A 15,252-nucleotide genomic window follows, 5' to 3' on the forward strand; every position below is an offset into this window, starting at 1 on the left:
GTTTCCCTAATTCAGTCACAATAACCTGAGCCCTGGCCTTTGCCCTGACTCTATGTCTGCACTTGGCCTCATCAAACTCAAAAGGCATGCTCTAAGCACCAAGACATCTCTCCTATCTCTTCCTTCTGTTGCCAGTAGGTGGCACCAAATCTCATTTTGAAGCAATTATGTGATGTCCAGGAATCGAACTTCTGATCTTTGGAAGGGCAGCCAGGATTCTTAACCACTGAGCTATCTCTCAAGCGCTTCTTTCTGCATCCAAAAAGGGCACAAGACCTGAGTGCAGATGGTTGTGAGCCATTATGTGCTTGCTTGAAATTGAATACAGGAGGATGAAAGAGCACGAAATGCTCTTAAACACTGAGCCATCTCTCCAACCCGTTTTTGTACTTCTTAACCTAAACCAGACGTACTCAATGATGTGTGGATCACATCTGCGTTTTCCTAACATTTGAATTACAGGGGTCTCCATGGATCTGTTGGCCATTCGTGTACCTCATGGAGGAGGTTTAGAGAAATTGTTTCACTGGCTTTAAAGTGGTTAAGCTTTTGTTGGTGTTTGTTCCTTTGTGTGTCTTGGATGTGAGTTCTTCTTCAAGCACACGAACATGCTAGTATTTTCTTCTTCTAACCATCTTGCCTTACTCTGCTTGGTGGTGTCCCTGAATCATGCTGGCTCATAGTGATAGAGCTGTGAGTCTTTATTATCCTAACAAAATGTTTTGCCTGATTCAGTCCCAACAACCTGGGCGTGGCTCTATGTCTGCACTTGGCCTCATCAAACTCAGCATGCATGCTCTTAACCACTGAGCCATCTCTCCGACCCGTTTTTCAACTTCTTTAACTAAACCAGGTTTACTCAATGTGGTGTGTGGATCACATCTGCATTCCCCTAACTTGTGGAGTACTGGGGTCTCCATGGACCTATTGGCTGTTCATGTACCTCATAGAGGAGGTCAGCATAAATTGTTTCTCTGGCTTTAAATTTGTTAACATTTTGCTGGAGATTGTAGTCCTTTGATTGTCTTGGATGTGAGTTCTCTTTAAGGCACATGAACATGCCAGTGTTTTCTTCTTCTAGCCATCTTGCCTTACACTCCTTAGTGTTGTCTCTGAAGCACGCTGTCTCATGGTGATAAGTCTGTGAGTCTTTAACATCCTAAAAAAACTTTTGCCTAATTCAGTCACAATGACGTGATCCCTGGCCTTTGCCCTGACTCTATGTCTGCACTTGGCCTCATCAAACTCAGCAGCCAATGCTCTTAAGCACTGAGCCATCTCTCCTGCCTCTTCCTTCTGTTGCCAGTAGATGGCACCAAATCTCATTTTGAGAGCAAACTGTGGTTGCCAGGAATCGGACTTCTGACCTTTAGAAGGGCAGCCAGTATTCTTAAACACTGAGCTATCTCTCGAGCGCTTCTTTCTGCATCCAAAAGAGGGCACAAGACCACAGTGCAGATGGTTGTGAGCCATTATGTGGTTGCTTGAAATTGAATACAGGAGGATGAAAGAGCACGAAATGCTCTTAAACACTTAGCCATCTCTCCAACCCGTTTTTCTACTTCTTTACCTAAACCAGATCTACTCAGTGATGTGTGGATCACATCTGCATTTTCCTAACATTTTAAGTACAGGGTTCTCTATGGATCTGTTGGCCTCATAGAGGAGGTCTAGACAAATTGTTTAACTGGCTTTAAATTGGTTAAGCTTTTGTTGGTGTTTGTTCCTTGTATGTCTTGGATGTGAGTTCTTCTTCAGGCACATGAACATGCTGTTATTTTCTTCTTGTTACCATCTTGCCTTACTCTGCTTGGTGGTGTCTCTGAAGCATGCTGGCTCATGGTGATAGAGCTGTGAGTTTTATTATCGTAACAAAATGTTTTGCCTGATTCAGTCCCAACAACCTGGGCCCTGGCTGTATGTCTGCACTTGGCCTCATCAAACTCAGCAGGCATGCTCTTAAGCACCAAGACATCTCTCCTGCCTCTTCCTTCTGCTTCCAGTAGAGGGCACCAAACCTCATTTTGAAGCAATTATGTGATGTCCAGGAATCGAACTTCTGATCTTTGGAAGAGCAGGCAATGCTCTTAACCACTGAGCCATCTCTCCGACCCGTTTTTCAACTTCTTTAACTAAACCAGGTTTACTCAATGTGGCGTGTGGATCACATCTGAATGCCCCTAACATGTGGAGTACAGGGGTCTCCATGGACCTATTGGCTGTTAATGTATCTCATAGAGGATTTCAGGATAAATTGTTTCTCTGCCGTTAAATTGGTTAATATTTTCCTGGTGTTTGTAGTCCCTAGATTGTCTTGGATTTGAGTTCTCTTTAAGGCACATGAACATGCCAGTGTTTTCTTCTTCTAGCCATCTTGCCTCACTCTCCTTAGTGTTGTCTCTGAAGCACGCTGTCTCATGGTGATAGAGCTGTGAGTCTTTAACATCCTAAAAATACATTTGCCTAATTCAATCACAATAACGTGGGCCCTGGCCTTTGCCCTGACTCTATGTCTGCACTTGGCCTCATCAAACTCAGCAGGCAATGCTCTTAAGCACTGAGCCATCTCTCCTGCCTCTTCCTTCCGTTGCCAGTAGATGGCACCAAATCTCATTTTGAGAGCAAAACTGTGGTTGCCGGGAATCGAACTTCTGACCTTTAGAAGGGCAGCCAGTATTATTAACCACTGAGCTATCTCTCGAGTGCTTCTTTCGGCATCCAAAAGAGGGCACAAGACCTCAGTGCAGATGGTTGTGAGCCATTATGTGGTTGCTTTAAATTGAATACAGGAGGATGAAAGCGCACAAAATGCTCTTAAACACTGAGCCATCTCTCCAACCCGTTTTTCTACTTCTTTACCTAAACTAGCTCTACTCAATGATGTGTGGATCACATCTGCATTTTCGTAACATTTGAAGTACAGGGGTCTCCATGGATCTGTTGGCCATTCGTGTACCTCATAGAGGAGGTCTAGACAAATTGTTTCACTGGCTTTAAACTGGTTAAGCTTTTGTTGGTGTTTGTTCCTTTGTATGTCTTGGATGTGAGTTCTTCTTCAGGGACATGAACATGCTAGTATTTTCTTCTTCTAACCATCTTGCCTTACTCTGCTTAGTTGTGTTTCTGAAGCATGCTGGCTCATGGTGATAGAGCTGTGAGTCTTTATTATCCTAACAAAATGTTTTGCCTGATTCAGTCCCAACAACCTGGGCCCTGGCTGTATGTCTGCCCTTGACCTCATCAAAATCATCAAGCATGCTCTTAACAACCAAAACATCTCTACTGCCTCTTCTTTCTGCTTCCAGTAGAGGGCACCAAACCTCATTGTGAAGCAATTATGTGATGTCCAGGAATCGAACTTCTGATCTTTGGAAGAGCAGGCAATGCTCTTAACCACTGAGCCATCTCTCCGACCCGTTTTTCAACTTCTTTAACTAAACCAGGTTTACTCAATGTGGTGTGTGGATCACATAGGCATTCCCCTAACATGTGAGGTACAGGGGTCTCCTTGGACCTATTGGCTGTTCATGTACCTCATAGAGGAGGTCAGGATAAATTGTGTCTCTGGCTTTAAATTGGTTAACATTTTGCTGGTGTTTGCAGTCCTTTGATTGTCTTGGATGTGAGTTCTCTGTAACACACGTGAACAAGCCAGTGTTTTCTTCTTCTAGCCATCTTGCCTTCCTCTCCTTAGTGTTGTCTCTGAAGCACGATGGCTCATGGTGATAGACCTGTGAGTCTTTAACATCCTAAAAAAATTTTGCCTAATTCAGTCCAAATAATGAGGGCCCTGTCCTTTGTCCTGACTCTGTGTCTGCACTTGGCCTCATCAAACTCAGCAGGCAATGCTCTTAAGCACTGAGCCATCTCTCCTGCCTCTTCCTTCTGTTGCCAGCAGATGGCACCAAATCTCATTTTGAGAGCAAAACTGTGGTTGCCAGGAATCGAACTTCTGACCTTTAGAAGGGCAGCCAGTATTCTTATTTACTGAGCCATCTCTCCTGCCTCTTCCTTCTGTTGCCAATAGATGGCACCAAATCTCATTTTGAGAACAAAACTGTGGTTGCCAGGAATCGAACTTCTGACCTTTAGAAGGGTAGCCAGGATTCTTAACCACTGAGCTATCTCCCGAGCTCTTCTTTCTGCATCCAAAAGAGGGCACAAGACCACAGTACAGATGTTTGTGAGCCATTATGTGGTTGCTTGAAATTGAATACAGGAGGATGAAAGAGCACGAAATGCTCTTAAACACTGAGCCATCTCTCCAACCCGTTTTTCTACTTCTTTACCTAAACCAGATGTACTCAATGATGTGTGGATCACATCTGCATTTTCCTAACATTTGAAGTCCAGGGGTCTCCATGGATCTGTTGGCCATTCGTGTACCTCATAGAGGAGATCTAGACAAATTGTTTCACTGGCATTAAATCGGTTAAGCTTTTGTTGGTGTTTGTGCCTTTGTATGTCTTTGATGTGAGTTTTTCTTCAGGCACATGAACATGCTAGTATTTTCTTCTTCTAACCATCTTGCCTTACTCTGCTTGGTGGTGTCTCTGAAGCATGCTGGCTCATGTGAGTCTTTATTATCCTAACAAAATGTTTTGCCTGATTCAGTCCCAACAACCTGGGCCCTGGCTGTATGTCTGCACTTGGCCTCATCAAACTCAGCAGGCATGCTCTTAACCACCAAGACATCTCTCCTGCCTCTTCCTTCTGCTTCCAGTAGAGGGCACCAAACCTCATTTTGAAGCAATTATGTGATGTCCTGGAATCGAACTTCTGATCTTTGAAAGAGCGGGCAATGCTCTTAACCACTGAGCCATCTCTCCGACCCGTTTTTCAAATTCTTTAACTAAACCAGGTTTACTCAATGTGGTGTGTGGATCACATCTGCATTCCCCTAACATGTGGAGTACAGGGGTCTCCATGGACCTATTGGCTGTTCATGTACCTCATAGAGGAGGTCAGGATAAATTGTTTCTCTGGCTTTAAATTGGTTAACATTTTGCTGGTGTTTGTAGTCCTTTGATTGTCTTGGATGTGAGTTCTCTTTAAGGCACATGAACATGCCAGTGTTTTCTTCTTCTAGCCATCTTGCCTTACTCTCCTTAGTGTTGTCTCTGAAGCACGCTGTCTCATGGTGATAGAGCTTTGAGTATTTATCATCCTAAAAAAAGTTTGCCTAATTCAGTCACAATAACGTGGGCCCTGGCCTTTGCCCTGACTCTATGTCTGCATTTGGCCTCATCAAACTCAGCAGGCAATGCTCTTAAGCACTGAGCCATCTCTCCTGCCTCTTCCTTCTGTTGCCAGTAGATTGCACCAAATCTCATTTTGATAACAAAACTGTGGTTGCCACGAATCGAACTTCTGACCTTTAGAAGGGCAGCCAGGATTCTTAACCACTGAGCTATCTCTCGAGCGCTTCTTTCTGCATCCAAAAGAGGGCACAAGACCTCAGTGCAGATGGGTGTGAGCCATTATGTGGTTGCTTGAAATTGAATACAGGAGCATGAAACAGCACGAAATGCTCTTAAACACTGAGCCATCTCTCCAACCCGTTTTTCTACTTCTTTACCTAAACCAGATGTACTCAATGATGTGTGGATCACATCTGCATTTTCCTAACATTTGAAGTACAGGGGTCTCCATGGATCTGTTGGCCATTCGTGTACCTCATAGAGGAGGTCTAGACAAATTGTTTCACTGGCTTTAAATTGGTTAAGATTTGTTGGTGTTTGTTCCTTTGTATGTCTTGAATGTGAGTTCTTCTTCAGGCACATGAACATGCTGTTATTTTCTTCTTCTTACCATCTTGCCTTACTCTTCTTGGTGGTGTCTCTGAAGCATGCTGGCTCATGGTGATAGAGCTGTGAGTCTTTATTATCCTAACAAAATGTTTTGCCTGATTCAGTCCCAACAACCTGGGCCCTGGCTGTATGACTGCATTTGGCCTCAACAAACTCAGCAGGCATGATCTAAGCACCAAGACATCTCTCCTGCCTCTTCCTTCTGCTTCCAGTAGAGGGCACCTGATGGAGGTGGGTCATCTTTCTATCTGTGGTTTCATTGGTTAAGTAATAAAGAAACTGCCTTGGCCCCTTTAATAGGACAGAAAATTAGGTAGGCGGAGTAAACAGACAGAATGCTGGGAGAAAGAAGCCGAGTCAGGAGTCGCCATGATTCTCCCACTCCAGACAGACGCAGGTTAAGATTCTCCCTGGTAAGCCAGCTCGTGGTACTACACAGAATATTAGAAATGGGTTAGATCAATATGAAAGAGCTAGCGAATAATAGGCCGGAACTAATGGGCCAGGCAGTGTTTAAAAGAATACAGTTTCCGTGTAATTATTTCGGGGCATAAGCTAGCCATGTGGGTGGCCGGGTGCCGGAGACTCAACCCCGCCGCTCTTATTACAACAGAGTGGCACCCAACGTGCTAATGAACTCCACTTGAAACCTGAGAGGGCTTAAAAAGGACACAGAGAGAATTTAAGACAGCTTTTTGCTGTTTGTGGGTTGCGTGCGGCAAAGAAATTGTCCTGACTCAGCAACAGGAAAAAACTGGCTGTTTTAAAATGCTGGCTTTCTGGGCTGTGCCGCCATTACGATCTCTGTCTGGCTCCTGCAGGAGACAGAGCTTTTGAATGGAGCATTTGGAGTAAAGTGCTACGGCTTGCTTGATGGCAATGTGGACTGTTGTGTGCCTGGAACTGTGTGTGGCTCAGGGGCACCAAATGGCTCTGAGGCAGGAGCCGCTCAACTCCGCCATGCTCAAGCAGTCTGGTCTCAAGCAGGAACTACCGTAATTACCATAATAACAGCGCAGTTAAGGTTTAGACTGGGCAGGACACAGGCAGTACCATATTATCTGTATATGGTGCAACTTAAGTTTTTAAGAAGTGCTTAACATTTTAAGAAATGCTCCTGAATAGTAAAAAAATTACAGATTCACAATAAAACAGATTCAGACATAAAAGACCACAGTGTTGGATGAATGTACGTAGGCTTGAGAGAGAGAAGAAAAATATATAGAGAAAAAAGTTAATGGTTTAAAAAAAAAGGATAAAGTCTTTAAAGAGACAGAGTACAGATAGTTATAGATTAAAAGAAATAAAGAAAAATAAGCCACGTAAAAATGGAAAATTCACAAAGAGTCTGGATTTTTTGTATTATTGTGTTTTCTTTAAAATTTTTGACTGTAAAGGAGCTAACTGCAGAGAGATATTTCATTATATGGGCTGCCAAGCTAAACCAAAATGGATACAAGGGTATTATGATTTTAGAATATGGGTCTAAGGATATGATGCTTTGGAGAGGGTCTTCTTTTGTTTTCACAGAGGATGAGACTCTGTGGATTGTGTCTATCCCGATATGGTATGATAGACCACGCCCTCCTGAAAGGTTGCTGTGAACACCTTCAGAAAATTACTTCACTCAACTGCCGACTGAGATGACCCTGACACACAGGTTACACCATGAAAGATCTGAATACAGCGCCCCCATTCAGCAGGAAGCAGTTTGGAGAGAAAAACTGCGCCCATGTTCCCAAATATGGTTTATAAATGTTCTTTTACATTTAAAGGGGGATATGATATAGATATAAATAATTTGCATTGGTATAGATTTTAAGGTCAATTTTGTTATGTGTATATGTATCTCTGATCTTGATTAAGGTATTGTGATTGTGTAGTTCATTTAAAAATGTAACGTATAATTAAGAAATATAGGTTGTTAGTGGATAATCATCAATAATAGTCAAGCTTGTAGTCATGTTAGTTAGATTTTCAAGGTGTGCATAGATATATTTTAGATAGGCATTCTTCATATCTTTCAAAGACTACAGAACATGGCATTTAATGTTTTAATCACTTAGGGCTTTTCATGACAATGAGACACGTCTGCTTTTGGCAGCACCAGTTACTTCAAGAGGAAGATGGGCATCAAAGAGGCTCCTTATGGAGTTTGATAGCCATTTGGGCATGAAACTGCTCATGCCTGGACTGATGCATAAACTGGACACAGAGAACCCGCAGAGAGAGGACTGCTGAACTTGCCTAAAGGTGAGATGGTCTTTCGGGGTTTCTGACTCATGAAAGAGTCTGTGAGACGTTCTGCAGGACACAGCAGATAGTGACTGAACTGTCTTTGGAATTTCCTGCTTCATGAAAATGTGTCTGCTGGATACTATGGGCCTGTAGGCCGAAGATGGATGCCCCAACGGTACAAAAGAACTTTGGGTGACTGTCCAGGCAGCAAGATGTCTCTGTCATTTCTAGAGTTTTCTTATTTCTTGTTTACTTAGGTAATATTATATCCTTCTGGAGTCTTTGATGGAGTTGAAGAATAAATAGATAGTTATAGTTTTCCTTAGTTATGATAAAAGATAAAGTAGATATAAATATTGTAACTGTAATTCTTGCTTGATAACTGTTTTGTTATATGTAATTTTACTATGTTAAAGTTAAAGTCTTTCTTTTTTGTTTAAACAGAAAAAGGGGAAATGATGGAGGTGGGTCATCTTTCTATCTGTTGTTTCATTGGTTAAGTAATAAAGAAACTGCCTTGGCCCCTTTAATAGGACAGAAAATTAGGTAGGCGGAGTAAACAGACAGAATGCTGGGAGAAAGAAGCCGAGTCAGGAGTCGCCATGATTCTCCCACTCCAGACAGACGCAGGTTAAGATCTTTCCTGGTAAGCCAGCTCATGGTGCTACACAGAATATTAGAAATGGGTTAGATCAATATGTAAGAGCTAGCCAATAAGAGGTTGGAACTAATGGGCCAGGCAGTGATTAAAAGAATACAGTTTCCGTGTAATTATTTCGGGGCATAAGCTATACATGCGGGCGGCTGGGTGCTGGGGACGCAGCCCTGCCGCCCTTATTACAACAGGCACCAAACCTCATTTTGAAGCAATTATGTGATGTCCAGGAATCGAACTTCTGATCTTTGGAAGAGCAGGCAATGCTCTTAACCACTGAGCCATCTCTCCGACCCGTTTTTCAACTTCTTTAACTAAACCAGGATTACTCAATGTGGTGTGTGGATCACATCTGCATTCCCCTAACATGTGGAGTACAGGGGTCTCCTTGGACCTATTGGCTGTTCATGTACCTCATAGAGGAGGTCAGCATAAATTGTTTCTCTGGCTTTAAACTGGTTAACATTTTGCTGGTGTTTGTAGTCCTTTGATTGTCTTGGATGTGAGTTCTCTTTAAGGCACATGAACATGCCAGTGTTTTCTTCTTCTAGCCATCTTGCCTTACTCTCCTTAGTGTTGTCTCTGAAGCACGCTGTCTCATGGTGATAGAGCTTTGAGTATTTATCATCCTAAAAAAAGTTTGCCTAATTCAGTCACAATAACGTGGGCCCTGGCCTTTGCCCTGACTCTATGTCTGCATTTGGCCTCATCAAACTCAGCAGGCAATGCTCTTAAGCACTGAGCCATCTCTCCTGCCTCTTCCTTCTGTTGCCAGTAGATTGCACCAAATCTCATTTTGATAACAAAACTGTGGTTGCCACGAATCGAACTTCTGACCTTTAGAAGGGCAGCCAGGATTCTTAACCACTGAGCTATCTCTCGAGCGCTTCTTTCTGCATCCAAAAGAGGGCACAAGACCTCAGTGCAGATGGTTGTGAGCCATTATGTGGTTGCTTGAAATTGAATACAGGAGCATGAAACAGCACGAAATGCTCTTAAACACTGAGCCATCTCTCCAACCCGTTTTTCTACTTCTTTACCTAAACCAGATGTACTCAATGATGTGTGGATCACATCTGCATTTTCCTAACATTTGAAGTACAGGGGTCTCCATGGATCTGTTGGCCATTCGTGTACCTCATAGAGGAGGTCTAGACAAATTGTTTCACTGGCTTTAAATTGGTTAAGATTTGTTGGTGTTTGTTCCTTTGTATGTCTTGAATGTGAGTTCTTCTTCAGGCACATGAACATGCTGTTATTTTCTTCTTCTTACCATCTTGCCTTACTCTTCTTGGTGGTGTCTCTGAAGCATGCTGGCTCATGGTGATAGAGCTGTGAGTCTTTATTATCCTAACAAAATGTTTTGCCTGATTCAGTCCCAACAACCTGGGCCCTGGCTGTATGACTGCATTTGGCCTCAACAAACTCAGCAGGCATGATCTAAGCACCAAGACATCTCTCCTGCCTCTTCCTTCTGCTTCCAGTAGAGGGCACCTGATGGAGGTGGGTCATCTTTCTATCTGTGGTTTCATTGGTTAAGTAATAAAGAAACTGCCTTGGCCCCTTTAATAGGACAGAAAATTAGGTAGGCGGAGTAAACAGACAGAATGCTGGGAGAAAGAAGCCGAGTCAGGAGTCGCCATGATTCTCCCACTCCAGACAGACGCAGGTTAAGATTCTCCCTGGTAAGCCAGCTCGTGGTACTACACAGAATATTAGAAATGGGTTAGATCAATATGAAAGAGCTAGCCAATAATAGGCCGGAACTAATGGGCCAGGCAGTGTTTAAAAGAATACAGTTTCCGTGTAATTATTTCGGGGCATAAGCTAGCCATGTGGGTGGCCGGGTGCCGGAGACTCAACCCCGCCGCTCTTATTACAACAGAGTGGCACCCAACGTGCTAATGAACTCCACTTGAAACCTGAGAGGGCTTAAAAAGGACACAGAGAGAATTTAAGACAGCTTTTTGCTGTTTGTGGGTTGCGTGCGGCAAAGAAATTGTCCTGACTCAGCAACAGGAAAAAACTGGCTGTTTTAAAATGCTGGCTTTCTGGGCTGTGCCGCCATTACGATCTCTGTCTGGCTCCTGCAGGAGACAGAGCTTTTGAATGGAGCATTTGGAGTAAAGTGCTACGGCTTGCTTGATGGCAATGTGGACTGTTGTGTGCCTGGAACTGTGTGTGGCTCAGGGGCACCAAATGGCTCTGAGGCAGGAGCCGCTCAACTCCGCCATGCTCAAGCAGTCTGGTCTCAAGCAGGAACTACCGTAATTACCATAATAACAGCGCAGTTAAGGTTTAGACTGGGCAGGACACAGGCAGTACCATATTATCTGTATATGGTGCAACTTAAGTTTTTAAGAAGTGCTTAACATTTTAAGAAATGCTCCTGAATAGTAAAAAAATTACAGATTCACAATAAAACAGATTCAGACATAAAAGACCACAGTGTTGGATGAATGTACGTAGGCTTGAGAGAGAGAAGAAAAATATATAGAGAAAAAAGTTAATGGTTTAAAAAAAAAGGATAAAGTCTTTAAAGAGACAGAGTACAGATAGTTATAGATTAAAAGAAATAAAGAAAAATAAGCCACGTAAAAATGGAAAATTCACAAAGAGTCTGGATTTTTTGTATTATTGTGTTTTCTTTAAAATTTTTGACTGTAAAGGAGCTAACTGCAGAGAGATATTTCATTATATGGGCTGCCAAGCTAAACCAAAATGGATACAAGGGTATTATGATTTTAGAATATGGGTCTAAGGATATGATGCTTTGGAGAGGGTCTTCTTTTGTTTTCACAGAGGATGAGACTCTGTGGATTGTGTCTATCCCGATATGGTATGATAGACCACGCCCTCCTGAAAGGTTGCTGTGAACACCTTCAGAAAATTACTTCACTCAACTGCCGACTGAGATGACCCTGACACACAGGTTACACCATGAAAGATCTGAATACAGCGCCCCCATTCAGCAGGAAGCAGTTTGGAGAGAAAAACTGCGCCCATGTTCCCAAATATGGTTTATAAATGTTCTTTTACATTTAAAGGGGGATATGATATAGATATAAATAATTTGCATTGGTATAGATTTTAAGGTCAATTTTGTTATGTGTATATGTATCTCTGATCTTGATTAAGGTATTGTGATTGTGTAGTTCATTTAAAAATGTAACGTATAATTAAGAAATATAGGTTGTTAGTGGATAATCATCAATAATAGTCAAGCTTGTAGTCATGTTAGTTAGATTTTCAAGGTGTGCATAGATATATTTTAGATAGGCATTCTTCATATCTTTCAAAGACTACAGAACATGGCATTTAATGTTTTAATCACTTAGGGCTTTTCATGACAATGAGACACGTCTGCTTTTGGCAGCACCAGTTACTTCAAGAGGAAGATGGGCATCAAAGAGGCTCCTTATGGAGTTTGATAGCCATTTGGGCATGAAACTGCTCATGCCTGGACTGATGCATAAACTGGACACAGAGAACCCGCAGAGAGAGGACTGCTGAACTTGCCTAAAGGTGAGATGGTCTTTCGGGGTTTCTGACTCATGAAAGAGTCTGTGAGACGTTCTGCAGGACACAGCAGATAGTGACTGAACTGTCTTTGGAATTTCCTGCTTCATGAAAATGTGTCTGCTGGATACTATGGGCCTGTAGGCCGAAGATGGATGCCCCAACGGTACAAAAGAACTTTGGGTGACTGTCCAGGCAGCAAGATGTCTCTGTCATTTCTAGAGTTTTCTTATTTCTTGTTTACTTAGGTAATATTATATCCTTCTGGAGTCTTTGATGGAGTTGAAGAATAAATAGATAGTTATAGTTTTCCTTAGTTATGATAAAAGATAAAGTAGATATAAATATTGTAACTGTAATTCTTGCTTGATAACTGTTTTGTTATATGTAATTTTACTATGTTAAAGTTAAAGTCTTTCTTTTTTGTTTAAACAGAAAAAGGGGAAATGATGGAGGTGGGTCATCTTTCTATCTGTTGTTTCATTGGTTAAGTAATAAAGAAACTGCCTTGGCCCCTTTAATAGGACAGAAAATTAGGTAGGCGGAGTAAACAGACAGAATGCTGGGAGAAAGAAGCCGAGTCAGGAGTCGCCATGATTCTCCCACTCCAGACAGACGCAGGTTAAGATCTTTCCTGGTAAGCCAGCTCATGGTGCTACACAGAATATTAGAAATGGGTTAGATCAATATGTAAGAGCTAGCCAATAAGAGGTTGGAACTAATGGGCCAGGCAGTGATTAAAAGAATACAGTTTCCGTGTAATTATTTCGGGGCATAAGCTATACATGCGGGCGGCTGGGTGCTGGGGACGCAGCCCTGCCGCCCTTATTACAACAGGCACCAAACCTCATTTTGAAGCAATTATGTGATGTCCAGGAATCGAACTTCTGATCTTTGGAAGAGCAGGCAATGCTCTTAACCACTGAGCCATCTCTCCGACCCGTTTTTCAACTTCTTTAACTAAACCAGGATTACTCAATGTGGTGTGTGGATCACATCTGCATTCCCCTAACATGTGGAGTACAGGGGTCTCCTTGGACCTATTGGCTGTTCATGTACCTCATAGAGGAGGTCAGCATAAATTGTTTCTCTGGCTTTAAACTGGTTAACATTTTGCTGGTGTTTGTAGTCCTTTGATTGTCTTGGATGTGAGTTCTCTTTAAGGCACATGAACATGCCAGTGTTTTCTTCTTCTAGCCATCTTGCCTTACTCTCCTTAGTGTTGTCTCTGAAGCACGCTGTCTCATGGTGATAGAGCTTTGAGTATTTATCATCCTAAAAAAAGTTTGCCTAATTCAGTCACAATAACGTGGGCCCTGGCCTTTGCCCTGACTCTATGTCTGCATTTGGCCTCATCAAACTCAGCAGGCAATGCTCTTAAGCACTGAGCCATCTCTCCTGCCTCTTCCTTCTGTTGCCAGTAGATTGCACCAAATCTCATTTTGATAACAAAACTGTGGTTGCCACGAATCGAACTTCTGACCTTTAGAAGGGCAGCCAGGATTCTTAACCACTGAGCTATCTCTCGAGCGCTTCTTTCTGCATCCAAAAGAGGGCACAAGACCTCAGTGCAGATGGGTGTGAGCCATTATGTGGTTGCTTGAAATTGAATACAGGAGCATGAAACAGCACGAAATGCTCTTAAACACTGAGCCATCTCTCCAACCCGTTTTTCTACTTCTTTACCTAAACCAGATGTACTCAATGATGTGTGGATCACATCTGCATTTTCCTAACATTTGAAGTACAGGGGTCTCCATGGATCTGTTGGCCATTCGTGTACCTCATAGAGGAGGTCTAGACAAATTGTTTCACTGGCTTTAAATTGGTTAAGATTTGTTGGTGTTTGTTCCTTTGTATGTCTTGAATGTGAGTTCTTCTTCAGGCACATGAACATGCTGTTATTTTCTTCTTCTTACCATCTTGCCTTACTCTTCTTGGTGGTGTCTCTGAAGCATGCTGGCTCATGGTGATAGAGCTGTGAGTCTTTATTATCCTAACAAAATGTTTTGCCTGATTCAGTCCCAACAACCTGGGCCCTGGCTGTATGACTGCATTTGGCCTCAACAAACTCAGCAGGCATGATCTAAGCACCAAGACATCTCTCCTGCCTCTTCCTTCTGCTTCCAGTAGAGGGCACCTGATGGAGGTGGGTCATCTTTCTATCTGTGGTTTCATTGGTTAAGTAATAAAGAAACTGCCTTGGCCCCTTTAATAGGACAGAAAATTAGGTAGGCGGAGTAAACAGACAGAATGCTGGGAGAAAGAAGCCGAGTCAGGAGTCGCCATGATTCTCCCACTCCAGACAGACGCAGGTTAAGATTCTCCCTGGTAAGCCAGCTCGTGGTACTACACAGAATATTAGAAATGGGTTAGATCAATATGAAAGAGCTAGCCAATAATAGGCCGGAACTAATGGGCCAGGCAGTGTTTAAAAGAATACAGTTTCCGTGTAATTATTTCGGGGCATAAGCTAGCCATGTGGGCGGCCGGGTGCCGGAGACTCAACCCCGCCGCTCTTATTACAACAGAGTGGCACCCAACGTGCTAATGAACTCCACTTGAAACCTGAGAGGGCTTAAAAAGGACACAGAGAGAATTTAAGACAGCTTTTTGCTGTTTGTGGGTTGCGTGCGGCAAAGAAATTGTCCTGACTCAGCAACAGGAAAAAACTGGCTGTTTTAAAATGCTGGCTTTCTGGGCTGTGCCGCCATTACGATCTCTGTCTGGCTCCTGCAGGAGACAGAGCTTTTGAATGGAGCATTTGGAGTAAAGTGCTACGGCTTGCTTGATGGCAATGTGGACTGTTGTGTGCCTGGAACTGTGTGTGGCTCAGGGGCACCAAATGGCTCTGAGGCAGGAGCCGCTCAACTCCGCCATGCTCAAGCAGTCTGGTCTCAAGCAGGAACTACCGTAATTACCATAATAACAGCGCAGTTAAGGTTTAGACTGGGCAGGACACAGGCAGTACCATATTATCTGTATATGGTGCAACTTAAGTTTTTAAGAAGTGCTTAACATTTTAAGAAA

This window comes from Chionomys nivalis, chromosome 13, assembly GCF_950005125.1.
Source record: "Chionomys nivalis chromosome 13, mChiNiv1.1, whole genome shotgun sequence".
Taxonomy (NCBI): Eukaryota; Metazoa; Chordata; class Mammalia; order Rodentia; family Cricetidae; genus Chionomys; species Chionomys nivalis.